Source organism: Ursus americanus, chromosome 21 (genome assembly GCF_024610735.1).
Source record: "Ursus americanus isolate L20-20 chromosome 21, mUrsAme1.1.p, whole genome shotgun sequence".
Taxonomy (NCBI): Eukaryota; Metazoa; Chordata; class Mammalia; order Carnivora; family Ursidae; genus Ursus; species Ursus americanus.
Genome location: NC_142147.1, coordinates 53572923 through 53583808, shown reverse-complemented (window position 1 = coordinate 53583808; position 10886 = coordinate 53572923). Strand labels below are relative to the sequence as shown.

The window sequence follows — 10886 nt, the reverse complement described above, 5'->3', positions numbered from 1 at the left end:
TATATGCTTCTGTCTTGTTTGGCATAATTTCTAAGTAAAATAACCACCACACTGAAGAAATATTAGCCATTATTTTATGCAAGCAAAAGTGGTGGGGGTAGTGGAGGATATAATCTGTACATCTTTTTTTCAGGGTAATATAGAATTATCTATACAGTTTAAATTTTTCATTCTTGTTGACCTAGAAATTCTAAGAATCTTTGTTAAAAACTGCTTTTATGGGGTACCTGGGTGGTTCAGTCGGTTGAGCACTGACTCTTGATTTTGGCTCAGGACATGATCTCAGGATTGTGAGACTGAGCCCACTCAGGCTCCACATTCAGTGGGGAGTTGCTTGAGATTCTCTCTTCCTCACCCCACCACGTGCTCTCCCTCACTCAGCTCTCTCTCTAAAATAAATAAATCTTAAAAAAAAAAAAACTCTATATATTAACCATAGAAATTTTGGTAATGTTTTTAATTTTTTCAAGATTTATATTATTTGAGAGAGAGCCAAGGGAAGAGGAGAGGGAGAGAGACAATCCCAAGCAGACCCCCCAGAGAGTTGAGCTAGAGGCAGGGATGATCCCAGGACCCTGAGACACTGACCTGGGCAGAAATCCAGAGCCTGCCGCTTAACCAACTGAGCCATCCAGGCACTCCAAGTAATTTTTTTTAAATTAGGAATAACCTTGAATGTACATCAGCAGGCGAATAGTTTGGTAAATTAAACACATTTCTTCAACAGAACAAGCGGTCTGTGGCCATTAAAAAGCCAATTATAAAAATACCAGTATTTTTTTAAATGACTTCTTGAAAAGATGAAATATTGATCTCCACACAGTACTTATATAATCTTGTTATGGCAGAAATTCATACACATATGCATTCAAGATTTTGAATGGGTTAAAACATAATTTTAAGAATATTGGGACTTTGGGTTTAGAGATGGACATCTATCCACTATGAAAGATCTTAAACAGCATCAAATATACTGCTTCATCCACTGCCACAGCTCCTCAAACGAGGGAACTCTAAAATGCAAGTCCTTCCCTCCAGACTGACTTTCCCTTACTCTCTCTCATCCAGCATCACCATTACACAATAAATCAAAAATGGAGATGTGAGTTATCTGGACTGTAGATCACTGGAGGTTGACGTGAAAAACATCAGGGATCAACCCAAAACATAACCTATGTGTTATCTTCACATTCACCACCAGAAAATATAAAACTGCAAGTCTGTAAAGTGCTTATATGCAGAGAAACATGGTTCTGCAGAGGGCCAGAAACTGGAGAACCTGGCCTAGGGAGGGAAAGCCTCACCGAAGAGATGACAACTGAAGATGATGACGGATGGAGAGACCAGAAGAGGAGGGGATGGGGGATTCCTTATTCACAAGGACTAAGAATACTTTTATTATTACCACTTTTTCTGCTTTGTCCTTTTATAATCTGTAATTAAGTCTCTCAGATCACAATGAAAACACTTATTTCCATATTTTCCTTCAGTGACAATACAGACTTCGATTAGTCCATTAATCCATTCATTCACTTTCGAATCTATATATAATTAGGTTTTTTTCCTTTATGCTGGGAAGTATAAAATCATGAAAACCAGCACTCTCCAATATAACCTTCTGGTGTAATGGAAATGACGACAGAGATTCACTCAGTGTCTCACCTTCTTTGCTCATTGTCTCTGCTGTCCAATTCTATAGCCACTAGTCACATGTGACTATTGAGCACTTAAAATATGGTTAGTGTGGCTGAGGCAATGATTTTTCATCTTTCTGGTTCTGAATTTTTTGAACATAAAAAGTTAATTAAAAAATACATTAAAATGTAAGTAAAGCCACTAAACTTAGGGAATTTATAATCTCCTGGAGATAAGAAATTTTTAAATTTTTAAAATAACTTTGTGTTATAGTGCTCGACAAGCATGAATAAGTTTTTCCTCCATCCCCCCAAATAATAAACTCCTTCAACAATATATTGTCCGATTTCCTTGAACCAATGACTCCACGTCCATCTCACTTAATATAGATATTTACATCCTCTCACTAGAATAGCTGGTGTGTAAAGGTACCACTTAAAGATAATCCATGGGGCACCTGGCTGGCTCAGTCAGTAGAGCATGCCACTCCTGACCGCAGGTTCATGAGTTCTACCCCACGTTGAGTGGAGCCCCCACTTAAAAAGAAAATGTTAAAGATAATCCAGTTACCTCAATGCTGTGTCCAGGAGACCACGGGCTTACTCTGTTTTGGTCACCACTGTATCCTCACCTCTTCAAAAAGGACCTAGTACAAAGAAGTATTTGACAAATACTTGGTAATTGACTCAATCTAAAGCTGCAATTTCAAAAGTGCCCCTAAGAGTTTATAGCTGACATCCCAGTTTCTAATTAATCCTTCACCTTGACCTGCAGAAACTGAATTGATACACACATGCCCCATATCGCACCCACCCAATGTTAGCCCTTTCCTGATTCTTCATTCATAGCAGCATTTCAGATACAAATTTTCTTGTAGGCTTTTAATATTCACCTATTTACTTTCTCTACTTAGTTGAACTTCCTTCATTCCTTTAACAGACACAAAAGAGAAATTGATGTGTATGTATTTGGGTTAACATCAGATTATGCCTGTGTATCAATGCATATTTTTTTAAAGACTTTTATTTATTTATTCGACAGAGACAGCCAGCGAGAGAGGGAACACAAGCAGGGGGAGTGGGAGAGGAAGAAGCAGGCTCATAGCGGAGGAGCCTGATGTGGGACTCGATCCCATAACGCCGGGATCACGCCCTGAGCCGAAGGCAGATGCTTAACCGCTGTGCCACCCAGGCGCCCCTGATGCATATTTTTAATAGGATTAGAGATTCCGCTTTCCTAGCCTCGGCATTTATATAGTTCCTCTCAGTATATACTTTTCAGCCATAATATGACCTAGAAATTTTTGCTCAAACTTTCTCCACATAGAATTTTTTTTTAAGATTTTTATTTATTTGAGAGAGAACAGGAGCCAGCGGAAGGAGCAGAGGGAGAAGCAGACTCCCCACTGAGCAGGGAGCCTGGTGTGGGACTCCATCCCAGGACTCCAGGATCATGACCTGAGCTGAAGGCAAACACTTAACCGACTGAGCCACCCAGGCGCCCCACATAGAATGTTTCTGAGTTTTTTTCCTACTGGTTTTCTGTGACATAAAATAAGACATAATTGACCAGTGAAGGCATGACCACATTGACTGCATTCATAAGGTTTCTGTCCTGGGCAAATCCTCTCTGTTGTCTCCTGAGGGTACACTTCTGGCTGCAGGCTGTCCCACTATGACCACATTCCTATTTGCTAGGAGCCCAGTGATGTTTAATGATGTCTGACAAGCCACAGAAGGCCCTTGCCATAGTCATCATATTAAAAAGGTTTTTCTCTTGCAGGACAACACCAGTCTGTGATGACCTGTGACTCTGAGGGAGGATTTTCTATCTTGCCTAAATGAATTTTCTGACGTTTATTGAGGACTTCCCTCGAAAAGATTTCCCACATTCAGTGCATCTCTATGGTTTCTCTCCTGTATGAGTTCTCTGATGTACATGAGCTGTGATAAAGGATTTCCCACATTCACTACATCTAAAAGGTTTCTCTTCTGAGTTCTTTGATGTTTAATGAGACCTGACTTCTGGGAACAGGATTTTCCACATTCACTGCACACAAAGGGAGTCTTTCCTGTGAGAAATCTTTGATGTGCTATCAGGCACGTCTTCTGGATGAAGCCTTTCCCACACTCACTCTATATATAAGGTTTTTCTCCAGTGTGGATGCGCTGATGTACCATGAGATTTCCCTTCTGGATGAAGCCTTTTCCACATTCACTGCACAGAAAGGGTTTCTCTCCTGTATGTGTTTTCTGATGTACATTGAGCTGTGATTTCTTGAGGAAGGCTTTGCCACATTCAGTGCATTCATAAGGCTTTTCTCCTGTATGCATTCTCTGGTGTTCAGTGAGCATAAACTTTCTGGAGAATGCTTTCCCACACAGACTACACCTGTGGGGTTTCTCTCCTGTATGAAGATTCTGGTGATCAGGGAGCCAGGACTTCTTGATGAAGGCTTTCGCACATTCACTGCATACATGAGGTTTCTTTATTTTTTGAGTTTTCTGATACTTAATGATTTGGCACTTCATGCTGATACATTTTTGGCATTTGGGAGATTTAATTTCACTCTGAAATTGTTCATGATTAATAAGAAGAAAGGCCTTCTCACCTACAGTAAGCTCTGCAGTGGCTCTGCTCTGCTTAAGTTATATTTGGTTTCATACTTTTTCCCATGTAAGTCAAACATACCATGCTTTTGCATTGACACAAAATGAGTTTTGCTCTGAAAAACAGAATTTTCAAAAGTGTTATGTCTGTGCCATTGTTCTAGGCTATTCTCCATGATTTCATTTGGTAAATGCTCTGGAAGTTTCCAGACTCCTAGAAAAGATGATAATGAATTCTTCCATCATATTGACTAGAATAAAAGTAGTTTAAAATAGCTTCATTTGAGGGGCGCCTGGGTGGCACAGCGGTTAAGCGTCTGCCTTCGGCTCAGGGCGTGATCCTGGCGTTCTGGGATCGAGCCCCACATCAGGCTCCTCCGCTATGAGCCTGCTTCTTCCTCTCCCACTCCCCCTGCTTGTGTTCCCTCTCTCGCTGGCTGTCTCTATCTCTGTCGAATAAATAAATAAAATCTTTAAAAAAAAATAGCTTCATTTGAGGTGACTTAGTGATGACCCTATTATTTGAGTGTAAATAAAACTCCATGTTGAATGTTCCTTATATATTGGAAAAAACAGTGACAATGAATAAACACCGTTTTGGCTACTTTCCACATATTGCAGAACTTGCAGAGACTGTGAAATACACGCAATTTCCCATGAGCAGCAGACCACAGGGTGGAGGGCCACCGCATCCAAACTGGGGAGAGACAGACTCATTCACGTCACAAATCCTTACTGAGGACTCCTGTGCACAGGACATGGTGCTCATGCTGGGGACACACACAGAGCCCTCATGTTCAGGGAGCCTACACTGCACTTTGGTAAAAGGACACAAGTAAAACAGCTGCACGTCGTGAAAACTGGTGTGAAGGAGCAATGGAGATGGAGGGAGATGCAGGAAATCAGGTGACACTGTGGAGAGAAACAGGCCTCCCTGGAGGATTTACTGTCAAGGTCAGCCTTGGGGAGCATCAATATGATACAGCACAAAGCTCCAAGCACATGTGACCTGTGATCTACACCTCACAGAGCTGTTCCCTTTCCTAAAAGAGAAGTCCCAGTCCCAGCACCTGCTCTTCCATTACTACCACACTTATATTCCAAATATTTCATCACCGCACTTGTCACCCTCTAAGAGACACATAATGTATCTTCTTATTTGGTCGGTTTTCTGTTTCCTGATCTTAGAATGAAAGCTCTTGGTCTGTTTTTATGCCTTTTTCTCACTGCTGTTACACTAGGTTATCAAGAAATAAATTATTTTAAAAATGAAGCAAGTAAGCAATCACATGTCTGCAACACACTGGGGAGTTTAGGGAAGAAAATGGAAATCTCTGTGTGAGCAAGAAATACTATTATCACAAAGACACTGAGAGAAGAATTTCATGTCTGTGACAAGTAATGTGGTTAACTAGGACTTAATGTCACCAGAATACAATGGGGGAAAAAGGAAGCTTTCAGGAAGTCAATATGATGGTAACATCTACAATAAACTAGAAGGAAGGTCAGAATGAGTAAATACACAAAGGAATTAAGTCATAGTACACATGAGTGTTATAATCTTGTTTAGGCTGTAACTGGTAATGTAGGATGTTGAAGTACTTTTCTGTTTAAAATTCATCATCAACAGCAGATTCCTTTAAAGAAGAGAGCTCTACAGGTAGGGAGCATTTGAGGAAATGCCTGGATGGCCAGGATGTAAGACGCACAGGAGTATAAAGAACCAAAACTTACAGGGGTTTTCTGGGAGGGAAGATGATGCAAGTTCCTTGCACTTACTGGGAACTCAGGAGAGTTGCCATAGAATGAGTGAGTTGTACAGAACTAAAGTCTGATAGATCACCTTGGGCAGATGTCAATTTGAGGGTACCCTGCAGGGAACAGAAGCACCTTGGCTTATTAGAATAAAGAAAAGTGTGAAGGGTTAGGAGACCAGAGAAGAAAATGGAAAACAGAAACTTTGGAAACCTCAGAGTGAGGACAAGGGCCCAGTGAAGACCAGTTTACTTTGGGGGCACAGCATCCAGGATGGGGTGAGGGTTAGGAAGGAAAATCAACACCAATGGGACAGAAAGGTGCAGCAGTTAGAAGACAGTGAAGAATTGAGTTTTCTCTTTGGACAGAGGCCTTTGGACAGTAGACTTTTAAGGCAAGGAAGGAGGAAGAGTAAGAAAGGAAAGATCTGAGAATCATTAAGAAAAAGGAAACCATGCATACAAAATTCAAGATGTAAATAAAATAAACAAGGATCAAATCCTGTTTGAGACAAATGGGATATATTTTACTCTAAACTCCTACAAAGAAAAAGAGGTTGCGGATCAGGAGAGAGATGCATGGAGGCACTGCCTACCTAGCCTCCAACCCTCTCAAAGCTGTGACTCCTCTACCAACTAGAATATGATTTCCACAGCCTGGTTCCCTCCTGCTGCTCTCACTCACCTGAAAGGATTTGACAGGGGATGTCATCTTCCACTGTCCATGTTGGTTCTTCTTGATCAAATTTGGAGAGCACATCTGGTTTGCTGGTGTGAAAACCTGTTCATGGTAAATGATAGAAGACTCAGGCACAGTAATTGGGCTTGGGGTCCAAGAAGACTGCATGATGTTAGGACAAAACAATTTTCACACCTACAAAGTTAAGGTTTTCACTCAGGAGAAGGGAGAATATACCCACGTGTCTGGAGCCAAGGAGCGGGCTGAGAATCTCACTTCAGAGCAGCACAGACACTATGAGCTTTAAGAAGCTGAGAAAGGAAAGGCCACTGATGGGGACACTGACAGCAGGTTCCTATAGTTCTCCAACATCATTCCTGGTACAGGTCCTTCTGAGCAGGGGCCAGGAGCTGCCACTCTTCCCAGGTGAAGTCCACGGCCACATCATCAAATGTCAGGGATTCCTATAATAACAGTGCTCCCTAATGAAGTGATGTCCTTCTGATGATATGGAAGAAATGTTAAAAATTTCCTGCTTATTTCCATTCTATAGGCTGTATCTAGACATCTAGCGGGGTTTTTATTTTGACCCATCGTGAAAGAGCAAATGCCTAATTATTCTGTAATTGTGCACAGTCATCCAGCCATTCAACCAATGAGAAGTTTGTATAGCGTGCAGAAGTTCAGGGGTGCCTGGATGGAGCAGACCCTTGAGTGTCTGACTTCTAGTTTGGGCTGGAGTCGTGATCTCAGGGTCGTGAGACTGAGCCCCATGTCGGGCTCCACACTCAGTGCAGAGTCTGCTTGAGCTCCTTTCTCCCTCTCCCTCTCCCTCTGCCTCTCCCCACCAACTGGGGGGCATGAGCACTCTTTCTCAAATAAATAAATAAATCTTAAGAAAACATGTATAAGTTCATTCTCCTTAACCTAGAAATACCATCCATACGTACATGGCAGATAAAAGATACATGTATGTATGCTTTTCACATTAATGCAACTGATTTTTTTTAAGACTTTATTTATTTGACAGAGAAAGCACAAGCAAGGGGAGCAGCAGACAGAGGGAATGGGAGAAGCAGGCTTCCCAATGAGTAGGGAGCCTGATGTGGGGCTTGATCCCAGGACCCAGGATCATAACCTGAGCCAAAGGCAGATGCTTAACCAACTGAGCCACCCGGGCGCCCAACCCCCAATAATTTTCTTAAAGTACATAATTTGCAGTGTTATTGGAAGAGGGAAAGGTAATAAGAAACTCATCCAAAGAAGGTATGATTCTGATACCAATTCCAATGTGTGTTTTAACACATTACGATTTTACTTATTATAAGAGGATATAAACCAGGAACCGTCAGATAGAAGAATTGAGGGAAATGGGAAGGATTTTCCAGGCCCTCTCCAGTAGCTCCGCTCTCCCTGCATCTCCACGCATTCATCAATCGCAAAGATATTTCACTGTGAAGTATATGTCTAAGATATTTATTCTTCCAAAAATAAAGGTATATTTTTACCAGAAGACGTGGATAAGAATTTTAGTAACAGCATTATTCAAAATGCAAATGATGCCATTTTAATAAAAAGTAGGGAAACCTACATATATTCAAACAATGAACTGCTATGGAGAAACTACATTTTTTTGCCCAGATTGCAAACTAAGAATGCTCCTTATATTTTTAAGGATTGTAAAACAAAAACAAGCATATGTGGGACACCCATAGATTATAAATCCCAAAATAGTAATTAACTGTGTGAATATTTATATAATACATAATGTCTGACCCTCTTTACAAAGAGAAAAGAAAACCTATCTGCAAAAACATGAATGATTCTCACAAATATTGAGCAAAAGACTTGACATAAAAAGCGCATGATGTATAATTACATTCATATGCATTTATAATGATTAGGAATGGTTAATTATATTACAAAACTATAAAGAAAAGCCCGTAAGTGTGTGCTACATGGACAAGATGGTAATTACCTTTGGGTGTGAGGATGGGATATAATTGGAAAGAGGCTCACAAAAACCACTGGGGTGCTGGCAATGTTGTTTCATTACCTAGGTAATGACTGTTTATATATGTATATTTCTTTTATACGATTAACTTGTAGATTTTTTTAAGATTTAATTTTAAGTAATCTCTACCCCCAATGTGGGGCTCAAACTTACAACCTCAAGATCAAGAGTTGCATGCTCTACCGTCTGAGGCAGCCAGGCGCCCCTACTCGTAGATATTTTAAATTAACAAAGAAATCCAAGAGCTCAAATATACTAAAAGCCTGTTATTTGAAAAAGCCGATAATACGTATCTGTCTCACTACAAATACCCATAGGGTCAAAAAAGAAAATGCAAATAAAGAATATAAGGAGTTAATGAGAGAAACGACTCAAATAAATTTTTTTTTGTCTGAAAGAATACTACGAGCATCTTTATGTTGTTAAATTTAAAATCCTGGATTAATCCTCCAGAAAACATGTTAACTCCAGACCATATAGCAGGTGAATTTTAATGGTAGGCAACAAGACAAAGATGTCCATTATCATCCCACTTTTGAACTCCATATTTCAGAGTACAGCCAATGCACTGAACGAGAATAAATTATAAACATTGGAAACTGGGCTGAAAATTAAGGTTATACTCAAACAGTGTCATCATGGACATGGAAAAAGAGATTCAAAGAATTACTAATGTAAAAGAGAAAACGCTCCCCCAGAAACCACTAAGCAGATTTTCACATAGAGCTGGCTAGAACTGCACCATATGATATACTAAGCTCATTTCACAGAAATTCAATCATTAGCAATGGGAACTGGAACTACCATGATGGACTAAGACCAACCAGCGCTTACTAATAAACCGAGACGTGGGTCACCTTGCCAGAGGGAGCGGTGCTAAAAAAAAAAAAATGGAGATTCTGTTAGCAAAGAACAGCATGTAAGCAACAGGGTTCAGTGCTCCTGTCCCAAGGGCTCAATTCTTCCTTTGCCGTGGGAAAGAAGCCATAGACGTCACCTATCAGACGCGGGACGGGGGTGGCGGTTTAGTCCCTCGGTCTGCAGTTAGTCAATCCCTGGACAAAAGGCTTTAACACACACACACACACACACACACACCCCAGAGGCTTCACACACACACACACACACCCAGAGGCTTTAAACACACACACACACACACACACACACCCCAGAGGGTTTCAAACTATAAACACACGTGTACACACACATACTTCGGTCTGTTAGTCAACTCCTGGGGCAAAGGCTTTAAACACACACACACACGAGGGTTTCGAACTATAAATCCCAACTGGACCCCAACCACAGACAGATCTGCCTCGTCCGCACCCCCCCCAATACCTCGAATCAGGGTCCCACCTGCTTCTCCTTAAATACCTCCACCTCCGCGCTTCTACGCTCCCCATCCGCCCCCGACAGTGATTTCATGGATCCATACTACAGCACGTCCACATGTCACCCTGCAAGAAGCAAAACCTATACTGTGACAAAACACAAACAAAAATAAAAAAACAGAACTTCCAGGGACAAAACCACACACCGACCTGGTTTCCTCTAGGCCCAGGGGAAAAAACCTAAACGTTGATGTTCCGTGAACTCTTCAGTGTACGGTGGCCCACGATGACCCGAGGCCTTCGGAGAACCCGGAACGACGGTTTCCGGTATTTCTGAAGAAGCAGTACGGCCCGGCGCTCCTAGCGGCCGGCCGTGGGGGCGGCCATGCTGGGACATCCGACTGCGCACAGCAAAGGGGCGGGTTTGTGGCCAGAGCAGTTGAAGGCCGGGAAGGTGAGAAGCCACTGAAATTATCTCCTATCTTCAACGTCCACTTTTGCGGAGGATTGGTAAAATTTCAAAGTCTGGAGCCTGGGGAGGCACACGTGGTGCAGGCTACATTGCGTTCCCCAGGCTGGATAGGAAGCAGCATGGCCGAGAGGTGTATTATCCACTTTGTATTAAAAAAAAAAAAAAAAAAGTTTCCAGGTGTGCCTGGGTGGCTGAGTCCGGGAAGCATGCCACTCTTGATTTCTGCTCAGGTCATAATCTCAGGGTCCTGAAATCATCCCCACCCCCACCCCAGCCCACCCTCAACCCTCCCCCTTCCCTCATGGGGTCAGACCTCAATGGGGAATTCCCTTGAGAATGCCTCTCTCCCTCTGCCCCTCCCCCCCCCCGCCCAAAACACAGACTTTTTGTCT

General features: G+C 41.9%; 1 pseudogene; it reads right to left on the bottom strand.

Moving 5' to 3' along the window:
* Nucleotides 1–3536: 3536 nt before the first annotated feature.
* LOC123778047 (uncharacterized) lies at nt 3537–4166 on the bottom strand (annotated as a pseudogene).
* Nucleotides 4167–10886: the final 6720 nt, after the last annotated feature.